General features: G+C 43.1%; 2 long non-coding RNA genes across 11 annotated transcripts in view; one reads left to right on the top strand and one right to left on the bottom strand.

Moving 5' to 3' along the window:
• Positions 1-763: 763 nt before the first annotated feature.
• Positions 764-24,513, bottom strand: part of LOC118603843 — a 37,062-nt gene continuing 13,312 nt past the window's right edge. Inside the window, exons 2-5 of the long non-coding RNA XR_004951341.1 lie at positions 22,839-23,091; positions 2,438-2,514; positions 1,447-1,545; positions 764-998 (exon numbers count right to left, since the gene is read on the bottom strand). This is a non-coding gene — a long non-coding RNA (uncharacterized LOC118603843). The remainder of the gene's footprint in view (positions 999-1,446; positions 1,546-2,437; positions 2,515-22,838; positions 23,092-24,513) is intronic.
• Positions 4,787-22,868, top strand: LOC107518263. Of its 10 annotated transcripts, none has more exons than XR_004951334.1 (8): positions 4,787-4,904; positions 5,775-5,964; positions 12,278-12,419; positions 14,718-15,116; positions 15,785-19,678; positions 19,859-20,162; positions 21,175-21,360; positions 21,966-22,868. It is a non-coding gene; the product is annotated as an uncharacterized LOC107518263 (long non-coding RNA). The 10 variants fall into 10 exon arrangements; XR_001598794.2 differs by having other exon boundaries at positions 5,378-5,964; XR_004951333.1 differs by lacking the exon at positions 4,787-4,904 and adding an exon at positions 4,943-5,586.

Raw genomic sequence — 24,513 nt, 5'->3', positions numbered from 1 at the left:
TATGGCTAAGATTTGGCCCATGGGTTCTCCCAGCTTTGAAGAACAATGGCTTTCACTGGCCCTACAAGAAACCAAGACTAGGCAATTAGAAGAGAGGGATTGGATTATGATGTCCTTGGAGTTGGTTCTGACTCATAATTTCAAGGACCATATTTCTATGGCAGCAGCCAGTTTGGATGGTTCATGACCACTCTGTGTTGATGGCTGGTCCCAGCAGCGGTCCACTGCCATTTGTCAGAACCTAAATAGGAAAAATCTGTCATCCTGTGAGGTGTGATTAAATGAAAATGTGACCTTTCATGTCTCTCCTTTTGTCCTCCGGAAAGCCCAGTTGGGTTCTTTCTATTGTTGTGGGGTTGCTCACTTACCAAACGCCCAGCCAGAAAAATCAGAAGAGCAGTAATGATCCTTCCCATTGTGAGGACTTCCCGCATCCATGGAAACACTGGAAGTCCCCACTCAAGTCGTTAGAATGAGTGTCAGCAGGCGTCAGTCACTCACTCATTTCACAAATGTGTGTTAGGCTCCTGCTACAACCTAGGTAGTGTTGTGGACACTAAAGGTCCAGCAGTGACTAAAGCAAGTCATTGTCTTCGTGGAGGTCACATCCTACTTGGGAAAGAGAGACGGTAAGTAAATAAATAAGTAAACTTATAATGTACCAGGTGGCATATTAGTTATGTATCACTGTGTAACAAATTACCTCAGATTCAGCACCTTAAAACAACAAAGATTTATTATCTCACACTTTTGGAGAGTCTTTTTTAAGAGGAGCCTGGGAGCAGATTAGTTGGGTGGTTCTGGCTTAGGGTCTTTCATGAGGTTGTCGTCCAGTTGTCACGAGGGCTGTGGTCCCACCTGAAGATTTGTCTGGCTTTGGCGGATCTGCTTCCAAGTTCGCTCAGGTGGCATTATCATGAGGCTTTGCTCCTCACCATGTGGTTTCTCCAGAGAGCTGCTCACATCTTGGCAGGTGCCCCTGCCCCAGAGTGAGTGATCTAAGAGAAAGAGACAATGATCAAGATAGATGCCATGGTATCCTTTATAACCAAACCTCGGAAGTGACATGCCACTGCTTCTGCCATATCCTATTGTTTCTAAGCCTGATAAAATGTGGGAGGGGACTGCAGAAGGGCATGAACACCAGGATGCAGGGATGTTCAGAGCTGTCTGGGAGACTGGCTACCATGGATGGTCATAAGCTCTACGGAGGAAAAAAAGCAGAGTGAGATGATAGGGAGGGTGTGGGTTAGGGATTAGCGCTGCTCTTGGTGCAGATGGTCCGAGAGGACTTCACCAATGCAACGCGGAGACCTGGAGGAGGTGAGGGCGCAGCTCTGTGGCTCGCTTTTTAAAGTCCTTTTCCAAGAAGACTCCCTTAGCTCCTACCCCGCCTCAGGTGCCCTCCGAACTCCTACTGTGCACCCCTGGGGTGCTCGCACTTACTCTCTGAGAGCTCTCATCACCCTGCAGCGTCTTCTTTCTTTCTCTTCCACCAGAGGGTGAGATCTTCAGTGCCATGGACACTTTATTCGTCTTTGTATCCTCGATAAAAGATCAGTAAATGTTTAATGAATGAATGAAATGAACGAATTTACTTTCTCTGCAGCCTTTCTTAGGCATTTAGCTTGAAATCTTCATTAACGTTACCTTTTTTCTTTAAATTAAACACCAATTATCTTTTGTCTAAAGCCAAAAGCTGTTGGACAAGGGTTTATACAGCCACTTTAGGCACATAAACTTACCCCTCTGCTGCTCTGTCAGTCGCATTGCCCACAGACACCGTTAGTTTATGAAGCACCATATGGAACAAAAATATGTGGCAACTTATTGAATGGGAACATTTTGTGAGAAAATATTTTTGTTCCCATGCCGCCACATTTCTATGAAATAGTTTCTAAATATGTAAAAAGAAAAAAAAACTCAGAGTGGCAATAGAATACCCTAAGGAGTCTACAAAGCATGCAAAAACAGTTATTTTATAATGAGAACCAGATATGAGTGATATTATTTTTTCATACCCTCCTTTCCTTTGGCAATCATTTCTTTCTAAATATGTATCCCTTGTCCGATAAATCACATGTTCTGATTCACCCACAGCCCAGGGCCAGAGGCAGCCACTTATACCAAAGGACAGTTGGTCACTCACAGAACTATGTCTCTCGTTTTTGGGAAATGAACCATCGCTCAAACATCAGCAGTCTCTCCTGCGACTCCAGGGGTCTTGCGTGGCATCTCATTTAGGATTGCTCCCAAATTTCAGCCCTGAGAGCTCAAACTACCAAAGCCATGGAAACTATAATGTGAACAGGAGTCACTTAGGTATCAGGTCTGAGTGGGACTCAGATGTCTAGCAAACTCCCAGGTGATTCTTTGAGGCTGGTGCTCACATCATGCTTTGAGTAATAAGATACTAAAATAAGTTTGGAGAGTTTACCTGTCTGCCAACATCTTTAGATGATTAGAGATTTCTTTTTCCTCTTCCTTATTTTTAAATCATCTTCATGAGGAACCCTTAATTAAGAAACAAATTTATTTTATTAGTTTGCAATGTTGTTAAACCATTTATCCTCTACGAGATAATTCACATTTCAGGCCTCTGTTCCTTCAAAAGCAGAGTTTGGAAAACAACAAACGACATGTTCCGTCATACATTTTGATTTGAACAAATGCCAGTGCTGAGGAATCTATAATGTAGATTCCAAACCGAACTATATCCTTACCTCTTCCCTCCATGTTGATATCTTGTTTCTAACATTTCCAAATAGGAATTGAGCAAAGAAAAATGTAGTCATTAAAAATAAATTTAAAAAGTTATATTGTTCATCCCACATAAAATTCCAGGTTGGCACGAACATGGGGATTTCACGTACAATTTGTTTTATTTTTATTATTTTAAGATTTATTATTTTTACATTTTAAGCTTTTATTTAAATTTCATTATTTTAGCATTTTAAAATAATAAAACTATTTTGGATGCGATATGGATCTATATCCAAAGTAGTGCACAGAGTATGCAGGGTTATTCACTAGTCTTTGTAATCAAGTTATCAAAATTTACAAATATAACATCATTTTGGCTGGAGGCGGTTGGCTTTTATTTTTTCAAAGATTTATTAAAGTGCAAAAATGTATCAGAGTGAGGAGGAGCTGCCCTGGCTTGTTATCTCTTAAGCAGCTGGTCCCAGTCTCCCTCGGTACCGCACCCTGGTCCATGTAGGGAGGTAGCATCTGTGCCCAGGAGGCCTTGGGGACCCACCGACTGGGTCTCTGCAGCAGCAAACCCAGCTCAGCGTTCTCCCCTCAACGATTACCAGCTATGAGTCTTATCAGTCCCCAGCTCAGCGTGTCTCGCAGTTCTCAAAGCACATATATTTCAGACAACTCACAGGGTGATTTGGATATTTTTAAATATCTATACTTAGTGAATTTGGAGTGATCGCAGTTTTCTGTGATCTCACTTCAGTTGTGACCCTCCATGCTACCTCAAGAATGCTGAGGGTGCTTCTGACTTCGGAATATCCAAAGGAAATAATGAGGGAATTCAACAGATGCCCGCCTTTGGTTAATGACAGGCTCTTTACACCTGTTCTCCTCCTCCACCTACTTTTGGTTGCTTTTAAACATTTTATAAATTTTCTTTGTTTAATGTAAACTAGAATGTCAACTAGATTCATACCTAGCACACAGACATACTTAATAAGTTGATTAAGTAGGCAGATGAATTAAAAATGACATCTGTAAACATCTTCAGCTCAGTTACTTCAGACAGAAGTGGCCATAGCAGTAACAACACATATGTATAAATAATTAACATTTTACAAAGCTTTCACAAACATCATCTCAAATGATCTCACTGTGGTTCTGTAATGTTGAAGTGGAATAAGCCCCTCTGATCACTGAGAATGTTGAGACTCAGAGAATAATGATTTGTCAAGCCTACTAGCCAATAAATGGTAGAGCCATGATTTGCACTTGGGTCTTTTAATTCCAAATCTCATGCTTTTCTAGCTACACTGGAACCTAGAATTGATGAAACTGAATACATTTCTATTATGTCACCATTCTGTCTTAAGACTTTTTTTCTTGGCCTGAACATTCAGATTTTAATATAAAATAAATGTACATTCAGAATCGAATCTGGGTCAGTGCATGCAATATGGGTGGTTTTATGGGGACACCACAGGAGGTAAAGGGGGAGCTGAATACGGGGGTCACCCAGTTCCCACTCTTTCCAAGTTACCTCTACTTTTTCTGTTTTATACGTTGAGATGCCACTTGTTTTTAAATGCACCAACTCTTAGGGTGCAAAAAGTGCCTGAATTCAGGAGACCCAGACTCACATTTACACTAGCCTATCACCATCTGTGTCTGGTTAGCCTGGGGCACTGCTTATTGCCTCTCTATGACTCAGTTTCCTCGTTAGGGGAAAAGAACTACCAGAGCTATTGTGAGGAGCAAACGAAGCAATACAATCTTACTTTGGAAATAAATGCAAGACATTCTCACATGCATGCCCATGCATGGTGCCAGGGACTGAGAGAGATCACTGCAGGGGTGGTTAGGATGAGGAGAAAACAGTCAAGAATTCTCTATAGCTGAGAACATGGTAGAACCTGCAGGGAAATTCCCAAAACTTTCCCGAGGAACATCCTGCTTTGGGAAAGTACTTGACTGATCCTGCAGAGAAATTAGACCCTTTCCCTCTTCCCCACTAGGAAGCAGAATCTTTTGGGGAAAGAAAATGTGTTTGCCCTGTCAATACTCAGTTCTTTCCCAGCAGGTCCCGTGAGAAGATCATTGTGAAATATACCTCGTGGGAATAGATCAGTCTTCCTGATCAGAGTCTAGCCTGAGAGCCAGCAGGACGTCCAAAGCTGGCTTAAATGAATCCATAACTCGTGGTAAGTGAAATTACATAATTTGACTATGAGACATTTTTTTCTTCCTTTTGTTCAATATAATTTTAACCTGAAGAGGCAATATGGAGGAACAGAACTAGAATGAGGAGGAGTCTGGGTTGAATCTCTGGGTTTAAATTCTGACTTATTCCCCTGCTCTGTCATTTACAAACTGAATGAATTCAACCTCCTCCTATGTAGAATGGGCTCATCTTGGGATTTGAACAGGTTGATAAATCATGCTTTCAATGCTTTTCTCCTCATCCAAATAAGAATCTGAATAAAATTAAAATAGACATGAATCAAATTGGGGCATCAACATCAGCTTAACAACTGGTCCATCTAATTATGGTCATGCAGCCCGGATCTAGAGCCAGTGCACTATCTATAACACTGCTAATATTTTACCCTTCCCCAAAACAGAACCAAATGTAGGCAAAATAGCTAGACAGTCATACTGTGTACCTTACCCAAAGGTCACTCTTGGAAACAAAGAAGAGAGTAATGGAGATGAGACAGACGATGAGATCACTTCCAAAACAAGAAGAGGAAACAGAACCTCTATGGCCTCAAGTCACCTGGGAAAAGAACAGTGGGCCAATGGGTGTGCAAACACTTGGCACCTCATGCATCTGAAAGAGAAAGCAGCTCCTCCTGGGGATGCAGTGTGACAGAGGCTGGAAAGGTCTGTGATAGAAGCCTGAAAGCAGGAGGACGAAGGGAAGGGTCCCCCATCAAATACCACCACCACCCCTCCTTGTAGTAGGTGAAATCATCAAATGAGATCAAGTAAATGAAGCATCAGTCCGAGAGCCAGGGACCATGAGAGTGTTTTCTTTCCTTCCTTCTTTTCCCCTCTCCAACCTGCTTTAGAAAATGAGAAAGGCCAAGTTCTGTGGCAGCTCCGCTGAGACACCTGCCTCTGGGCCACACCATCTGCCTCAGTCTGCTGCCGCGTCACCTAGGACGGCCACACACCCAGCATCCCCAGTGCAGGCCGAGCTTACTGCTGTGGTCCCTGTATCTTCCTCAGCTGAGCATTTGCTTGACAAAAGAGTCCCAGGTGGGTGATACTTACCCAGCTACTCTCTTTCTAGCAGAAAATTTTTAGGCAGAGAAATCACAAATTCTCCTCCCTTCCTTTCCAAATCACTGCTTTGCCTCTCCTCCCATTCCTTCTCAGTTTCTTTCACCGGGTTCTTCAAAAGGTCAGCAATGGTTCTTTCCTTTTCCCTTCCTGCCTTCTGCCTGTCCTCTCTGGACGAGCCCACCCGCTCGAGGCCTTCAACGACACAGGCTGCATTTGCGCTGACTCGAAGTCCCCATCTCCTGGCCTGAGTTCCCAGCTCACATCCGTAGCTGCCTCATGCCCACTTGGATTCTCTTTGAACATCACAAGGGCAAATCACATTCTTATCCTCCTCCCCTCAGACTGCTTGTCTTTCTTATACGCTCCAGCTCTAGTTTAGCCACCCAGTTTTCCTAACTAAAAATCATAAAGACATCTCAGTCGCCAAATCTTTCTTATTCCCCACATTTAAGAGACACTCAATTCTGTCAGTGTCTCTTACATCCGGCCTCTTCTCTCCATCCTGGCCATCGCTGCCTTAGACCAGATCCTCATCTTTCATCTGCCTCCTCACAATGGCAACATAAATGATCGTCTAGTACAAGTGTCAACCCCTTCAGTGTGTTGACCGTCATCCACAGTTAAGGTCATTTACAAAAATTTCTCTCTCTCTCTCTCTCTCTCTCTCTCTCTCTCTCACACACACACACACACACACACACATATGTGCACACACATGCATCCTACATAACTTGCAAGGCACTCTTGACTCTCTTCACCCAGTGCTATGAATCTAAACTTCTTAGAATGACCTGCAAGCCCTCTAGGGTCCAGTCCCTCCTGCCTTGTCTCCCATTCATCCGCCCTCCAAGCCTTAGGACCCGATGGCGCTGCATTTATATCACCATTCCCAACAGAGTCCGTGCCCTTTAATACTTCTCCATTTACACCCCTCCTGCACCCTCCACTTTAAGTATCTTTCCCCAATATATGCCAATTCCCTGGATCGTAAACACATTTTTCCTTTAAGGATCGTCTCAGATGTCTCTGCCTCGGCAAAGCCTCCCTTGCTTTCCCCGCTGGTCAGTCATGTCCTTTCTGTGTGCCCTCACTCTTTAACTGCTGTAACGGAGTTATGCATAATCAAATTGCAGCTAATACATTGGCATTTATGATTCTCTCATCATAAAGGTAGCTTCTGAGAATTCTTTTTTCTACTTATTCCCAGCATCTAGATATTGACCCCCTCTGAGGTACAATCACTGTGCCGTTTATCACATGCGGAGATAAATGGAAGAATAAAGACTGGTATACATTAGTGTGATGAAGCATCCCCCTTAACCACAGGTCTGGGAATCAGTAAACACAGCCCCAGACATCAGTGTGGCCTCTACTTGGCCTTGTGAACTTAGACAAGTCGCTCCTCAAAGCTGTGTTTGGTTCTTCAGTCTGAACAATGATCAGTAATAATTAAACAGCTCTCCTAATTGGCAGTAATGGCCACATGAGAAATTATTTGTTTCAGAGTATGTTCATGCCTAGCGTATAAGTTGAATATAATGAAATATGTTACTACTGTGAATTAGACTTTCTGGCTAAACATTCAGGTGACTCTTTTCATCTCAGATACTTTGGAATAAATGAGTAAAAAGATGATACATGGCAGAAGATTTAAAGAATTAAACATACGAACTCAGTCTATTGTTTTCTTATTAAACCATAAATATTATCAATTAGTAGTCAGTAGCAACCTGATTTTATATTTAGAACTCCTCAGATTTTTTTTCTTTTCATAAATCTTTACTATGAAGTCAAACCCCTCCCATGCTGTGACTTCAGACCAGCTCATCTTCAGAAACTCTTCCTAGCATTTTGAGAAAGTAAAGAGGGCAATTTATAGTGCTGTGGAACTAGAACTCAACCTATATTAGAATCTCTCCTATGAGAATAATTTTAAATACAGAGAACTTTATGCACTGAGACTTCATCACAATATATTTTTCTACAGAAGGAAAAAAATGGAAGCAACCAAAATGTCCAACAAGAGGGCAATAGTTACATGAATTATAATGTATTTGTGTGACAGAAAACAATGCAGCCATTATATATTATGTTGCTAGGCTTTGTAGCAACTTGGGGAAGCACTTGTTTTATGATGTTATGTGAAAAGGCGAGGTAAAAAGCATGTATCCAAAATGAGCAGCAAGAAACTAAGAAGTGTAGCTGTATAGCCTTTGTTCATTTCTGTTGCTTCTCCCTCTGTGAGCTATGGAAACTGGTGGTGGGGGCCATCTTGGTTTCGGGAATGGGAACTTCTCCACCAAGAACTTCTCATAGTCAGAACTTTCTCTGCCAGTCTGCCCTGTGGGGAAAAGATTTCAATACCCTCATGTTCCTAGTCCTACTTCATTTCTCTGAACTTTTTTTTAATAACAGATTTGATGACCGAAATAATATATGTTTACTTGAAAATCTCCCTAATTCAAAAGTTTATTAACTACGTCTGGTTTGAAGTGAAATTGGAAAATGATTGTTTTTTTCCGCAGCCAAACTTTTGGCGGCTTGCCTCTAAGCAGAGCTTAGAATTATGTAACTCTAGCGGAAAAACTTTTCTAAAAGGGCCAACTTCTCTTCTAGAAACCATCATTTCAAAGCAGTTTTTAAGCAGATTGTAAATGGACTTTACTGCCATGGTACTATTTCCAGCATACACATTTGAAAATGTGATACAATTTATGGGTTTTCTTAATGCCTTGTGATAGGTAGTGAATTAAAGATAAACAAAGGGATGTTTCTCCTCTCTCTCAAGAGGGCTGTTAGTGAATGATTACCATCTAGAGGTGAATAAAAACAGAATAATAAAGATAAAGAGAAGTTGTGGGCTAGGGGTTGGCCAGCTTCTCATAGAGTCAGGCGGTAGGCTAGATGTACACACCTAACAGCACCTGGCTGACTATTGAATCTCTGTGGTCCTCACTCATCTGAATAAATCTCTCCTGGGCCCTAGTTTCGAGAAGCTTTCATACCGCAATCGCCTGGTGTGATGATTACAAACACAGAGACCAGGGCCGTACCCCAAGCTTACTGAATCGCAATCTCTGGGGTGGAGCGCAAGATTCTGCCTCTTAGCAAAGTGCCCTTGTCTGTCTGATGTACCCTTTACAGGGGCAGAATCTAATGACTAAAGTGGGAAAGGACTTGCTAGAGGTCACACTGTAGGGGGTGGCAGAGCCTCCTGGCCTCCAGGTCAGCCTCCTTCTGTGGGGATATTAGGCCTTAGAAGAACAGACCTGCGTAAGAAGAGAGGGATAGACGGGCTGATTGCTCAAGCCAGAAACATATTTGCTGCTAATCATCGGGCTACCGTTCCCCCAAAGTCTTCCTTGGGTCATAGAGATGTGTCTCTATAATTTTAGAGGGAACTAAAGAAGAAAATTGCAAAATAAAGCAGTTTCTGAGAACATTTTTTCAGAAAAAAAAAAAAAGTCCTTTACGCGGTAATGTATCTAGAAAGAATTCTGTGGTCCAAGAAGTCACTGCATTCTTTCTCTCTGCCTTGATAATCTCAAGGAGTCACTTTTGTGAGCCTGTAAAGGCACTGAGAAGTCTTGCAGTAAAGAAGCCCATTTAACTTTCCTCATTCCGCCAGCTTCCTGACTCATTGGACAGAAGTCATGTGTATATGTGTGTATGTATGTAATACTTTTAACATTTTTGAGGAACTAGGGTCCTAGAGAAACCATCTATTTTCATCCAGAAATTATTTCACTCAAGTCTCTGTCACAAGCAGTGAGCTGTCTGGAATGATGGGAAAGGCATTAAATTTGGAGTCTGGAGACCAGAGTTTTAGACTACTCTCTGGTGCTTGCTAGTTTTGAGGCCTTGGGAAAGTTTCTTGCCCCATTTTGCAACTGAGGAAACTGAAACTAGGAAACCGTCCACTTGCCGGGGTTGTTTGGAGGACCACTTACAACTGCCTACAGAATAGACAGCACACTGGAGGTAGTACCAGCATCCCTCCTCCTCCCCCTCCTCGATTCCCCGCCCTCCTCTTTGTCCTCCTCCCTCACATGATCATCACACAAGAGGTCATCTCCACTCCAGGGACCTCATCCTGTCTTCAACAGCTGGGCCTTGACAAGATGACACCAGGAGTTGGTCATGATACAAATACACAATCTAAGGGTGACCAGCTAGCCTTCAAATAGCTGCAACACCAACATTCTCTTGCATTCACAGTAAATTCTCAAAACATTGACTGTAGAAGGTATTGACTCAGGGTTGGAACCTTTCTCACTGAATTACGGATCAGTTATTCATGTAATTAATTTTCTTCTCTGGAGACTTTGACGTTGCTAATACTGTTCCCAGCCAGATGGCAGAGGACAGAATAGTTTCCCTTGCTTTTCCTGGGTCGTTGTTCCACTTGGTAGTTCTCTGCTCAAACACACTTCCATTAGTAGCAGCCCCTCCTCTTCTCCCTAAGGGAAGGACCCCATTGCAGGGGAAGGAGATGAAGGCTAGAAATGGAGGCACAAGGTGCCACACAATGACCTTAGGGAAATAGCCACTGCTGTGTGTCACTGGCTCTGGTGAAGTGTGACTCATAACCCATCTCTGTGCTTGGCACATTTCCTGCCACCTCTTATGTGCTTGAGAAATATTTCTGAATGAACAGATGAATAAACAAATGAACTCTGTCCTACAACACCCCAGCATAACTTCTCTGGTTTAATAGGGCCACCCTGAGCCATCCTTTTCACCCATAGTAGGCCATGTCCTATCATGAGGTTGAAAAGCCAATAAAGGAGACTTATTAATATACTCAGAAAAATAGGTTTTGGAGGTTGAGAAATAAGTAGAGTGTTCTTTGGACTCAATGATGTCACAGTGCAGCAGGGACATTTATCAAGCTGCAAATATCCCAGGGTGAGGCCATGGCAACATGGAAACTGACTTTATTTCCTCCCATAGATTTTAAGTCCCAGAGGGCAGGAACCATCTTCAGTATAATTATCATTATCATCATCATCATCGTCATCATTATCATCTTCTTCATCTTTACCATGTAATCTCCATGAGGACAAGGATTTCTATTTTGTTTGCTGATGTACTTCAAGCATTCAGAACAGCCACTGGCATATAATAGGCGCTTTTGAATCCTCAGGGAACATTGAATAATCATTATCAATGCCAGAATTTACTGCCTACTTCCTTCCAGGCACCATGCCAAGTACTTTATAGTCATTTTTTCAACATTATGAACATAAATAGGTACAGAAATATCCTAAATTGATAAAGCCACACTTCATACCTAAGCAATCTGACTCCAGAGAACACATTCTTACCCACACCCCTGCCCATTTTGCCATCCCCAGCCACCTCTAATGCTTCTCTTTGTCCTTCACAGTTCCTTGTAGGACAAGTAGTGAATGTTTGTCAGATGAATGAGAGGACAGGATTCCAAGCCAAATTAATGACTGAACCTGTTAGCTCTGATCTTGAAGGAGCCAGCACTTGAACTGTGCAACACCAAACCAGAGTTAATAAAAAATTGAAACAGAATTGACCAAATGGGCATGCCAGTATTAAGCCCAGCCCAGCCAGGCAATTAACAAGATTTTTATCGACAGGAAAATAAAGACTTCAGAGAGAAATACAATTCACTCTGCCCCACCTTTAAGTGAAAAATGAGTTGGATCTGTGAAGTGTCCCAAAGTTGCCCATAGAGTGACAGAGCTGATATTTAAGCTAAGGAAGTCCTATATCCTTGCTCCAGAATCGAAGGCTATTTTGTAGTCAGTTAAATAATTAATCCAAGATCATGCAATTTGCCAGAGATAAAGCTCCACTCATACACAGAGTACTTTTTTCTATCCCTGCTGCTTCAGAAAGTTATTTATTAATATTGGAAAGGGTCCCTGTTTTAAAGGTATTTATCATAAGAGAAACAAGACAAACATAATACAGAGCTAATATCGAGGCAAGGCCAAAGTCTGGCCTTCAGTCAATTAATAAGATCTCCAGGCATAAAATATTATCTGTATTCAGAATAGAGAGAAAATCAATTGACCCTGCATCTCACTATGAGCAGACTTTTACTGAGAATTTGGTATGCACTAGTGTTTTACTTGCCTTGGCAGAGGCATTTAGTGCTCGTGGGATAACTAGATGCTGCCCACACCTCCTTGCTCCTCCTGTGTACTTAAGCAGAGCCAGGTGATTTAATTTGGACAATAGGCTGTGAGGGGAGGGGCAAAGCAAGAAGAGGACATGAACTTTCTATTTCCCCCTTGTTTTCCCCCAGAAACATTCCATGTTATGGAGTCTTTGTCAGCTGCGGTTTCTAAGTTTATTTGAGGAGAAAAGCTTCCTGCTGAACTGCCCTGGAAGGTGGATCATGGAGGAGAAATAAATCTGTACTGTGTGCTCAGGCACTGAAATTCAAGGTAAATTTGTTACTGCAGTATAACTTAGCCTGTCCTAACTAACATGGAGGACCGACCTGATTTAAAAGGAGAACATGTTATGAAAGGTTGGAATGAATTATGCCTTATTCAAAGGCCTAATGTATTATATGCTTTATTATCATTTAAATTCTGCCAGGGAGAGACAACATGGGATGATGGTCAGTCAGAAGAGAGAACAGAGAACAGACCCCCTGGGTGTCTGCTAGGAAGCAGGGCTGGCGACAATTGGATTGGGACGATGGGATGATGCCAGAAACAGCCCTTAGTGACATGTCCAGGGGTTAGAATGCTACCATGATGAGGTTGGGAAGCGCTTTAAAGGTCATTTTATATTTGAGGAAAAGGATACATTGAGAGGAGGATTAAATTGTCCTTAATCATAGCGCTTGGGCTCCCTCCTGTAATAGAGTGGACACTGTTGGGTTTTATGCAGGAGAATGACAGATTGAAGGTTCTGCTTTAGGAGATGCAAATGGCAATAATGTCAGGGTGATTGGTATTTGGAGAAATTGAAGCCAAGAAGACAAGTTAGGAGGCCATTTCTAAGGCAAAATCTAGAAAGCTCATAATATGGAATGCTGACCATAACTCTCTCAGACTTTACTCATAGGAAGATGGGAAGAAATTTTGAGGTAAGAGATTAGTCTGAGGCAGGTCACAGGAAGCCCAGGGCCCAATATCTAAGAATAGGTTTATACCCAAAGGATGACCCCTCTCTCTAAATTGGAGCTAGTTTCTTGTCCAAAGCTTGATATGTGTTTGTTCTTTGCAGTAGTCACATTCTGTTGGCCAGGAGCTAACTAAGAGAGAGAGAGAGAGAGAGAGAGAGAGAGAGAGAGAGAGACAGAGAGAGCGAGCGAGCATGAGCGAGCAACCCAACTACCAGATTTACAAAGAAGTTTTCTCCCAGGGACTAGCTGTCTTTAGTCCTTACTTATAGCTATGTGGTTCGTTTGCTTATTAACTTAATTTAGTCATCCACAATAAATGTGCATTAGACACTACTAGGTGCCAGGAACTTAGGATAGTAAGTGCTATCTCCCAGGAAAACAATAATGAGAAATAAGCCCTGGTATCTTCAATTCCTGATGTGGTTTCTATCTACTAGAAGAGATATATTTTTGTCATTTCTTAATGTATAATTATAAACTGTGGTAAATTGCTGAGTGAGAAAAACAGGCTGCTTCGGAGCCCATAAGAGAAAAACATGATCTATTTTGTTGGATAAAGGAACTTTCTTGAGAAAATGACAAACTGAAAACTAAGAACTAACCTGAAACTCAAAACAGGAGGATGCACATCCTAAGCAGAGAGAGAGGCAGCCTACAAATGCCATCAGCAAAGGCTGTGACATTTGGAGTTCAGAGAGAAAGAGTCATGGAAAATGAAATTGTAGTGGTAAAATAGTTTCAAATTCCTTGCCGTGACCTACCAGGTTGCATGACTGGACCTCACCTGAAAGCAACAGGAAGCCTCTGGCTGGCTTGAAACAGTGACGGAAAGAATGGGTTATAGATGTGATACCAAGCTAGCTGACTGTGGGAGTGGACATGAGGGGGGCCAGAACACATGGGGATGAAGCATTAGGAACTACTGTGATTATCTAGGGAGGGGATGATAATGGCTTGGTTAGGGCGGTGGAGGAAGGGATAGAAAGTAGGAGATGGATTTGATCGAGGTACATAAAATCACAAGATTTGACAGTAGATTAGGAATGGAGGGTGAAAAAGATAAAGGGCCAAGGATGCCTTCTAGTTTTCTGAATTACACAGCTCTGTGGATGGCGTTGATTCTGATTGAAACAGTAGAAACATACGAAGCAGCCAGGTTTGGGGGAGAGAAGATAGTTTGGTTTTGAGCAAGTTGGAAGAATCCAGGCCAGAGCCTTGGGTCCTATGCCTTCTGTCCTGTTGATAAGGAGACTTGAGGACATTTTGTGTTCTGGGTGGTAATACATCCTGTCCTCATTGCCTTCCTGGAGGACCCAAAGCTCTAGGACTGACTGGTCTCTTTGCAGAACCCCAATCAAATGAGCTGGAATAATGCTGTCATGCTCTTACCCTGTTGGGTACATTTTCAATGAGGTCATTCAGAGCTTCTGCATTGGAGCCTTTCATCCTCTCTGTTTTATACATGTTATGTTTATTGAGCCCTAGCTTGGCAGTTGACCTAAGATCCATCATAAGAACTTTTTACAGAAATAAACACACAGAGACTACCCACACATCATTGGGAACTCAGCACAGTTCATCATTTAGGGTTTTCCATCATTTACAGGAGAATCCCATTGACATCCCAGAGGAATACAGGAATTCAAGGTCCCAGAGAAGAAATAGTAGCTTCTGGCTGGGGAAATTAAGGAAGAATTTGCTGTGAAACTTGCATTTGAGTTACTTGGTGGGAGAGTATGATTTAGACAAAAGTGATGGGAAAGGAAGAAGAATTCAAACAAATAACTCGAGCAAAGGCAGCAGGTAGGTAGGTAGGTAGAAGACATGTTCCCTTCCCCTAGCCACCCTCCAGAATCCTCTATTCTGGTGCCCTGTCCTGAGCACAGAGTCCTTACAGATCCTTATGACCCTTGCCTGGTGACAGTGATCACGACCTGGGAAAACGTTTTAGAGAAACAATCTGGGGCGCGGCCACACTGGACTGAAGCAGAAGTGATTGAAACAGGTAGGAAAAGGAACACAGAAAAGATATTTTTCATACACTTTCCTCTCTTCTACATGCATTCCATGTCATTATCCTCTAAACGGCCCCTCCCCCACTTTCCTCTCTCTCTGCCTTTAATTACAGTGTCACCTCTGCCCGAAATGCCCTCCCACCTCCATCAACTTCTGTCTGTCCAAATCTTACATCCCTTCCATGCCGCAACTTGGGCTATGCACAGTGCTCGCCCCTCCTTTCCCAGCTGGCAACTTCCCTCTGCACCTCTGACTTGATACTTCTTACTTTCTGAGCTTATGTTCAGTCTGCCTGCGGTCATGCTGTGGTGCTCCTTGAGGCAGGGTCCCTCTCTAAGTCCTCCCTGGAGACCTAGACCACCCTAGCACATGAGTGAGAGCTCCACAAACATTAAACAGAAAACAGAGCCTGCGTTTAGGACACCCTGGGCCCCTTTCCAGTTCTGACTCTGAATGACAAAATACGCAGGAGTAATGCAAAAGACAGCAACATCCATAAAATACTTTTTTTTTTTTTTCCATAGCCTGAAACCACACTAGTAAAACTCTTGAATACCTAGGTGGGGTGAGGAGGGATATAGCTGACTTTCCTTTTACTTTATTTGAATGTTACAACTTTATCTTGTGGGACCAATTAATTAAATTGTTTTCTGCCAGTGTATTGGTAGTTCCTCTAGGACTCAACGTGCTCCACCTGGAGGTGAAGGAAAGAGGACTCTGGCAAAAAAAAAAAAGTCTTGCTCCTGTGCCTTCCAGCCTGCCTGCCCAAGCTGAAGTCCAAATGCCACTGTGTGCATGTGCCTGGGTACGTGTTCACATATGTGTGCAAATGAGTGCATGTGCGACTGCGGACATGGGCAATGGTGGTGGGTGTGGACGTCGGTGTATGGTATGGCCTTACCAACTCGATCCTGTCTTTGGGGAAATTATTGGCTTTGGCTTATTCACAAGCCGAGAGGATGAGAGGCACAGAAAGAGGAAGAGGGATGTATTCCCCAGAGGTAATCACGTTACTGAAAACCACCAGCAGTCACCATGTTTATCTTTCTCATTTATCCAAACCTCAAACAGCCCTCTGCAGCAAATCACATTTCAGCAGGGCAGATGATTCTGTCTGTAGAATAAACTTCTCGCTGCATCTCTCTCAGGAGCAGCCTCTCTAGGTAAATATAAATCTCATTCTAATAGCAACATTTGCAGAAGTAATGCTATTTGCCCTGATTTAGAGAAAACACAACATAGGCTCTGGCAAAGCTGATCTTTTTCCTTAGAAATCAATCAAAGGCACATAATTCAGAGGCAACCTGAATGATCCTCTGGCAGAGTGGAGTGCGGGTGTGTGTGTGTGTATGCGTGTGCGGGCGTGCGCGTGCACACGTATGTGTGCGCGCGCACACACTGAGCAGAGGTTGGGGGACCTCCATGAATTATTCCAGCTTTCTAACTCCTCCGATGGACAGATGGAATGGACTCATATTTTCTGTCATGTGAGCGGTTTCTGGAGACAAGTTCATAAGATTCATACAGAGTTGAAATAGATCAAATGGCCTTTTTTCACTGCACAATGGAGAATCTCTGCAAATTTTACCCCAAGGGAATATGAAAATTCAATCTGGGGTTGACCTCCTCTGCTTTTGGGGACAAGCATCTAAGAGCGCGGCGCTGAAGCTCGTGGGGAGATGAGGGAAGATGGGGCGTTAAGGATCACAGCACAGTGGGAGAAGTTAGAGAAGTCATTCAGCCTATGCCACCTCTAGTCTCTAGGGACAGGGAGACAGAATCTGTAATCGAAGATCTTTTTAAAAAATCGCAGTGCAGCCCTATTCCAAGGAGCCACTTGCAGAGCCTGAGGCGGCAGGGCATCGTGGAAGAGACACCAGCTCTGGAGTCTGACTCACTAAATTCAAATCCCAACTCCACAATTACAAGTTGAGTGATTTTAGACTCATTGCAACCCATACGTCAGTTTCCTCACTTATAAACTGATCCAATAAAATTATTGAGAGAACTAAATGAATTAATACATTCGAAGGATTTAGAATGGCGTGTGGCACAGTGAGCATGATGTGTCAACTATCATATCACCAGCATTATTTGTAGTAATAATTAAACCCTCCATGTGAACCTCTTTCTGGCCCACATTCGTGTGAAAACCACATTGCACAAGAGGATCAAATGTGCAGGTTTGCAAACGTCACAGGTTACAAAAATGCTGCAAAGGTCTCAGGTAAGAAGGCAGTAAAGGTTAATCCATCCATTTCTTTGTAGTTTAGGAGCTTTCTGGATCTGGGCCAAACATATGCTGAAGCAATCGATTCTTCTTGGGCTGGTTGCAAAAAATCAGCTTTTATGGTCAGAGGCCATTTTCTGTCATTCAGAGCAGAATTGGGCTTCTAACTACATTTTAGATTGGAAAGAGCATCGGATGCCAAAACAGGGCCAAATTTAACATCATTTGGCCATATGATTTGTACAAGTCCCTTATCCACTGTGGGCCTCAGTTTCCTCATCCGTACGATGAGGAGGTGGCATCAATACTCTCTAAAAAATCACCCAGCATCAATAGTCCATTCACCACCCTGGTCCTCTACGTAGATTTGACATGGCAACCAAACTTCAGCAGCGAGCAATACCCTGGGGGTCATGCCTGGCCCAGGACTCAGGCTGGAGAGGTGAGCGATGAGTCAATGACTTGTTTGGTTACAGGCATCACAGCAGTTTAGTTTGTGTCTCAAGACAGAATCACAACAAACATGAGTCTCCTGCCTGATCCTCACTGTAGTGCTCTCCCCGTGAGACCGATAGCAAAAGGAAGGCACTGGCTTCTGGGGATCAGTCACGTTCCCTCCAGAGGGCTAGTGGCTCTCAGGCCTCTCTTTTCCTCGCATGACCCTCCAGAGGCCTCTCGGGTCCCTGTGCTCTGATAATCTCACCTTCCAGAAGATACGGCTCATGGTACAGGCCTCGCTATGCCCCAAAGCCTCTGGCAGCTCTACACTTTGTCTTCTTGTCCTGTGGCCCTTGTCAACCCAGGCACTGGTGACCACCTGTGGAGAATGGAGGCTGGTCCAGCTTCCCCTGGGTTTCCATTCCCTGAAACCACGGGCTCCTCCTCCATGACAATTTCAGAGCAGAGTTAGAAACTTCGTGTTTCGAATACCATAGGGGCACTACTGTCTAGATAAGATGAGAGAGTTGAGTCTGTATTCAGCTACCAGAGAATAAATCATTCAATAAATCCTCAAACAGGGCCTGTACACCTACCACATGCTAATAGCAGTAGAGTAACCTTTGAGTACAAACTAGTACTAGATATTGCAGCAGGAGCCTTCATAAGGATATTTTCAATATTAAAGAGATAAAAAAAAAAAAAGGAGCACAGTACACATATTGGAGAAACTGAGGCTCAATAAGCTTTAAGAATACACTGGTAAGCAACATCACCAGGACTTGACCCAGACATACTGTAAGTACAGTAAGAGATACGAAAAAGCAGAAGTCTTGGCCTCTGCCTCATAAAGTGTCTATCCCATCGGGGAAACAGCTTCTGGGCTCTGCTGCCACTCGATATCTTAATGCCTATGATAGATAATATACTATGCGAGTTATGAGATATGAGAGTCAGCTGTGGCCTAGGGAAGTGAGGAAGCTGAACAGGCTTCTTGCCAAGATTTGGAGGATAGACGGCGAGGCTCTAAGCAAGAGGAGACAGAGCAGGTGAGAAAAATAACACTAGCAAAGGCCACCCAACTGTGCCATTGGAGATCCCATTTCTTCCCAGTTACCCTGGACTAAGGAGGCTGATTTGACACATGGCTAAGAAATCCGGAAATTAGGCAAGAGGACTGAGAAAAGATTTCACATATATGTGGTAAAGCTTGAATTAAAGTCAAGTTGGATCTTCCTAAGTGATGGCTCCTTAAACATTTTCAGCAAATGCCATTAGTGGTGGAAAATAAAAAGACACACTCCCAGGATGTTTACCCATTTGGATTTTAAAAATTCACGTCATGCTTGTGTAATTCTATAAAACGTAGCCATGTTTGTTTCACTTATTAATTCCAGGGAGTTTTTTGAGCCCCTCTTCTGTGTTGGGAAGTGTTCTGGGCACTGGGGCGGGGAAAGCAGTGAACGTACTGTGGTCCCTGTTCTCATAAAGTTGCATTCCAGAGTTTCTTCCCACATTTTGGTAGGAAGTGGAAGTTCCTTGATGTGTGGCATCCTTCCTGCACCCACGGTACATTTCCTGTGAGGGCTCCCCAGGGTACGCATGCCCACGTTTGAGGAGCAGTGTTCTCAGGAGAGATACTGACAAGCCATGGGAACAGGAAGGACTTTCCTGCTTTCCTTTAAAAACTGTTCTGCCAAATATGGGCGCAGATCTTCCAAGGCTGCACGTCAATGAGAGTCTAACTCTCTCCTCCTATTCACAACCCTAGGGAGAACTAGAACCCTGATCCCATGATCTCTCACTGTTTCCATGCTCTGCTTCTATTGGTTGTGAGGCTCTGGCTGCAGTAAGGGGACATCTGGCCCCAATCGTCTTGAGCAGTAAGTATGACATTTACTACCTCACCTAAGAAGAGATGCGTGATGGGATGGTTCTAAGGTGACTAATTTAGTGTCTCAGTGACTGTCACATACAAGTATCAGGAGGAGAGAGCATGGCTTGTTTTTTCTACATACCTTTTGTTTCTTTGTTTTTGTTTTTGTTTTTGTTTTTGTTTTTAGAGCAAGGAATCTTATGTAGAAGTTCCTTCACACCTCAGCCAGAACCAAGTCATGTGATTTCTCTGAAACCAGGCCCCGGCAAAAGGAGCAGGATATTTCCCTATGTTGGAAGATAAATCTTGGGTCAAATCTGAGTTCTGAAAGTAAGGAACAAAGGATGAATGCCTGCTGGCGGAAGAATGGTACCATGGCTTTCTCTCACACGTTGAGTTCCAAGATGGTGCTACCCGATATTACATAAAACGAAAGCTCCCATGTGTTGACTGCTTCCTAACTGGCAAACAGCCCCTGACACTGTACAGGTGTAAGTTCCACTTGAACCCAAACCTGAGTTTTCTTCAAAACCCCTCTCATCATCTAAAATTATTTTGTCCACTTATTTATTATTTCGCCTCTCTAATTAGGATGGAAGCTCCAGGAGGCAACACTCGTTTTTCCCTTATTCGTTGTTCCAACATCTAGCACAGCACGTGGCACACGAGTGCTACTTAAGAGTTGTAAAGAAATAAGTAAATGAATGGCTTACAAGGTGCGAGATTTTCTCGATTCTTCCATCGCCATGCTTCCCATCTTGCATTTGGGGAAACTGGCTAATAGAGGTTAGGTAACATGCTCAAGGTCAGTAGAGGAGGCTGTGGCATGATCACACTTGAAGACTAGCCTGTCACATTCCAAGTCCTAGCTCTGTCCCCAGTGCCATAACCCCTGTCCTTGTGAGAAGACAGTCTTTGATTTAATGAGTCCTCTTGCTTGGGCAAATGCAAACCCTTGAGCCACTAACTACAGCCATCCTCTCAGTCAGCTCTCCTCCTGCCCTTTCTTGGTCTAGAACCTTCTCTACCTCTCTGTGCAGAGCCTCTCCACACATATAGACATCCAAGCCCAGAGTTCAGTTCAGTCTTTCAGAAATCATCATTCTGTATTCCTCGACTCCATTATTCCATCTTCTACTTATAGCTTAACTATTCTACACAGGACTGATACCCCAGGGAGAATGTAAATCCTCAGGGATGGGGAACACCCCATCACCCTGGGAAGTAACATAGAGTTATGGTTCAAACCTCAGATTCTAGGGCTAGACGATCTGTGTGCAAATCCCAGTTCTTCGACTCGCTGATTGTGTGGTCTCAGGCAAGTTTCTTCACTATTTTGGGCCTCAGTTTCCTCGTTTGTAAAATGGAGATAATAATGATATGTACATCATAAGGTTGTTGCAAAGACTGAATTAATACATATAAAACATTTAATGCAAAGCACATAGTAAGAGCCACGTAAATGTCAACTAATCACTTTCATTTCTCTTCTTTCTTTGCCAGTGCCCAGCACTAGAAGATACTAAACATAATTCCTGCTAACATGAATCCACGACTTCTCTGGCAGCCTCCTTAGGATGTAGTTATTTCTCCATCACTAGACTGTAAATTCCAAGGACAGCCATCGCTCATGCTTTCTCCTTCCTCTGTACCTTTTCAGGGTCTGCCGCAGTAGGAAGAACTAGACAGGTACTTAATAAATCCTTTGGGAAAGGAACAAACCAAAAAGGCCTTGGGCTTTGGGGAAAATTCTCATTTGAATTTCCTTTCTGCCTTTCCTCTCTCCATTAATTGCACATCTCTTCTTTCTCCCTGAAATCATATTAAGCCCCATTGAGCCTAAACCGATAGCATTTCAAGCCATTTTCTTAATGCATATGAATTGACTATAATCTTTTTGTTTTGTGGCTACTGGCAGTTGGTTAGGCAAGTTGACTGAGGCGAAGATTTTAATCACTCACAAAATATAGTATTGGCTTACAAAATGTCAGACCTCTGCTGCTCTAAAGAGTCATTCATAATGACATTGCAGCCAAGAGAAAGGGCCCCCAAGAACTCTTAATTGGCCTTCGGCTGATTTCAGGAACCAGACCTTCCTTGTAATTTACTGCAAAACTCATACAATTCTCTGCTATAAGAAGATCAGCCATAAGACACTGCAGTGAGAACATAGAAAATGGCTTCCGGCCGTGTCTGTGCACCACAGATTCATTAAGGAAGCTCAGGCCAGGCCCAGCCTCCAACATACTTGTTTTGCGGAGGACTTGTTTCTTATCAGGACTTTTCTTTTCAAGGCCCCAGGAAGAGAAGCTCCCAACAAGGTTTCACAGCTGCCCTTTGATCCACACACAAGTGAACCCAGAGAGAAACATTGGTAAGAGGGAACAGGAGGGCTGATTCACTTTGGCAAAAAACCGTGTCCCCAAGAAAAGGTGAGTCTGAAATCAAAATTAAAAACATGGAAGCATTGCAGCTGAGGCCATCCCAGGTGGCACCTGGGCTCACACTCATACAGTAGACCTCATTAACTTAGAACAGGAATGGCAAATGGGTTTCATTTTGCATGACGTTTCTGATAGATTATGGTGGTTGTTGGGAACACTGTGTTCAGAAGGATTCTCCTGCTGCATTTCAGCTCAACAAGGAAGAGTGCTGTGATCATTCAGCAATGTCTGCTGTGGCAGAGGTAGAGGAAGTGACACCATGTACCAAATGCTTGTCATCCTCAACTTGGAATAATGGGGGCAGGGTGGATTTCTGTCTGAAATGTTGCAATAGCTGTAAAGCTCTATTGCATTATTCTTTTCAATCACTGTTTCCCACTGCAAACAGCAACATAAATTATAAATACAGATACCCAAGTTAGAGTATTTTTGTCAAAGTTTCTAATCAGTGGACTCTCCTACTCTATGTTTCCTTATCAGGAGAGTCCTTTCGACAGAGCTGGCAGTGAAAGAAACAGGTCTATGTTGAGGAGCCGTCTGATAATAAAGGAGAGAAACCTAAATCTCAGTGTCATTCATGGCAAACTCCTCCCTGAGTAAGACTGCCTTGAAGCAAACCCTATACGCCCACCCCCTATTTCCATAAGTGGTTCAGGCAGGTGCTAAAAAAGATCTTGCTCATTCGCACCATTTACTAGAAGAATCAGCTGGGGAGTAACTCACCTGTTTCCTGGAGCAGGAGGTCTGTTTGGTTCACAACAGTAGAGGGCATCCAAGGACATGTGCAAAGGAATGATCACGTCACCAAAGGCAGCTCAGGCTCCTCGCCGACGCTGCCCCATGTAAGTGCTGACAGCCATTTGGCAAATCCACCCTTCTACCACTGTTCACAGCAGCAGCCTGAGAGAGGGCTGGGGATATTCTCCCTTCCTGGAGAGGAGTCTACACTTCTTTGCACATTTTGTGGGGTTCTACACTGTAATGAAAAAGGCACCATTGATTCAGGGAACGGAGAGCTTCCCCTGTCCACCTGAGCCTGGAGTGCCAGAGACTGAGAGAGTGACTCTGTATAAGACAAAGACTGTGCACAGACATTTCATTCCTTTCAAAGCCTGGCTCTGTAGGTTTTCAGCGGAAGTCTTAGATGCAAGGACTCTGAGATGGGTTTTCTGTAAAACACCTGCCAGCAGTTCCACATTCTGGCTGATCAGCTACCTTTTCTAGCTGATGAAAGCAAAAAGACCATTTCAACATCACCGAGAAAGACGTGCGGGAAAAGGCAAATGATTCCCACTTAATACTGGCTCAGAAAAGTCATCGTCCTCCTCTCTCCTTTCCTACTGCCAAATCAATATCATCTCTGGTTCCTAACAAACTTCTTGATGAAGATCTGAACAATTTTTCTGCTTCGACTTCTCCTGAAGTGGGAATTCTCAAACAAGAAGAAAAAAGAGGAGACTATAGTCTAATTGGAAATTAAGTTAAGCTCAATTAATTTACATAAATGCATTGAATTGCTTTGGTATTGTAATTAATTCTCAGTTTATAAATTAGAGTCTGTCCCTGCAGACTGCGTCCCCAGAATGTGCTATGTGAAATTATTCTAACCTTGCTGGCAGCCTGACTTAAATGCCACCAGCAGATTGATTATAAGCTCTTTGAGGACAGAGGCAAGACCGATAACAACTCTGCTGTATAAACATGTTTTCACATCATAAATATTTATAGAGTGTCCACAGTGGTTATACACTAGCATATGGTGCCCAAAAGTGAATAAAACCAATGGACCCTACCTTCACGAGTCTTATATCTAGCAGGGAGAGACAGATCATAAACAAGCAACCCAACCAATAAACAAGATCCTTTTAGGTGATGACAAATTCTATAATGTGCTACAAAAAAAAAATGGTGATAAAATTTAAAAGAGATTTTCAATAGCTGAGAACTAACGATAAGGAGTCAGCCATCATTCCTAACGGAGGGAGTGGTGCGTATAACGATGCCATGGGTGGGCGATCTTGGCTTGTTTCTAGAGAGCAAACCAACAAAACTGGAACAAGGGGAGTGAAAGAGAGAGATGTCAGTGGAGACTAGTGGAGTAGAAAGGGGATAGACCATAGATTAGAGTCTGAGTTTTATTCCAAGTGCAATAAGAAGCCATTGGAAGGTTTCAAGTGAGAATGACATGTCTGTTAAAAGATCACTCTGGATTTTATTAGGAAAATGAATTATAGAGAATCAGAATAGATGCATCTTACATGTATATTCTATTGTAAATCTGGGGTGAAGACAGGTGAGGGAGCATTGAGCAAGAGTAAATAGGCAAGAGATTAGCAGGTTGTATAAGTTGAGTATAGAATAAGAAAAAGATTTCACAGTATAGTAGTCCCAAGAAGAC

The sequence above is a fragment of the Rousettus aegyptiacus genome, unplaced genomic scaffold (assembly GCF_014176215.1).
Source record: "Rousettus aegyptiacus isolate mRouAeg1 unplaced genomic scaffold, mRouAeg1.p scaffold_m13_p_6, whole genome shotgun sequence".
Classification (NCBI taxonomy): Eukaryota; Metazoa; Chordata; class Mammalia; order Chiroptera; family Pteropodidae; genus Rousettus; species Rousettus aegyptiacus.
The sequence above is the reverse complement of the archived record's forward strand: the minus strand, read 5'-3'. Positions and strand labels throughout refer to the sequence as shown.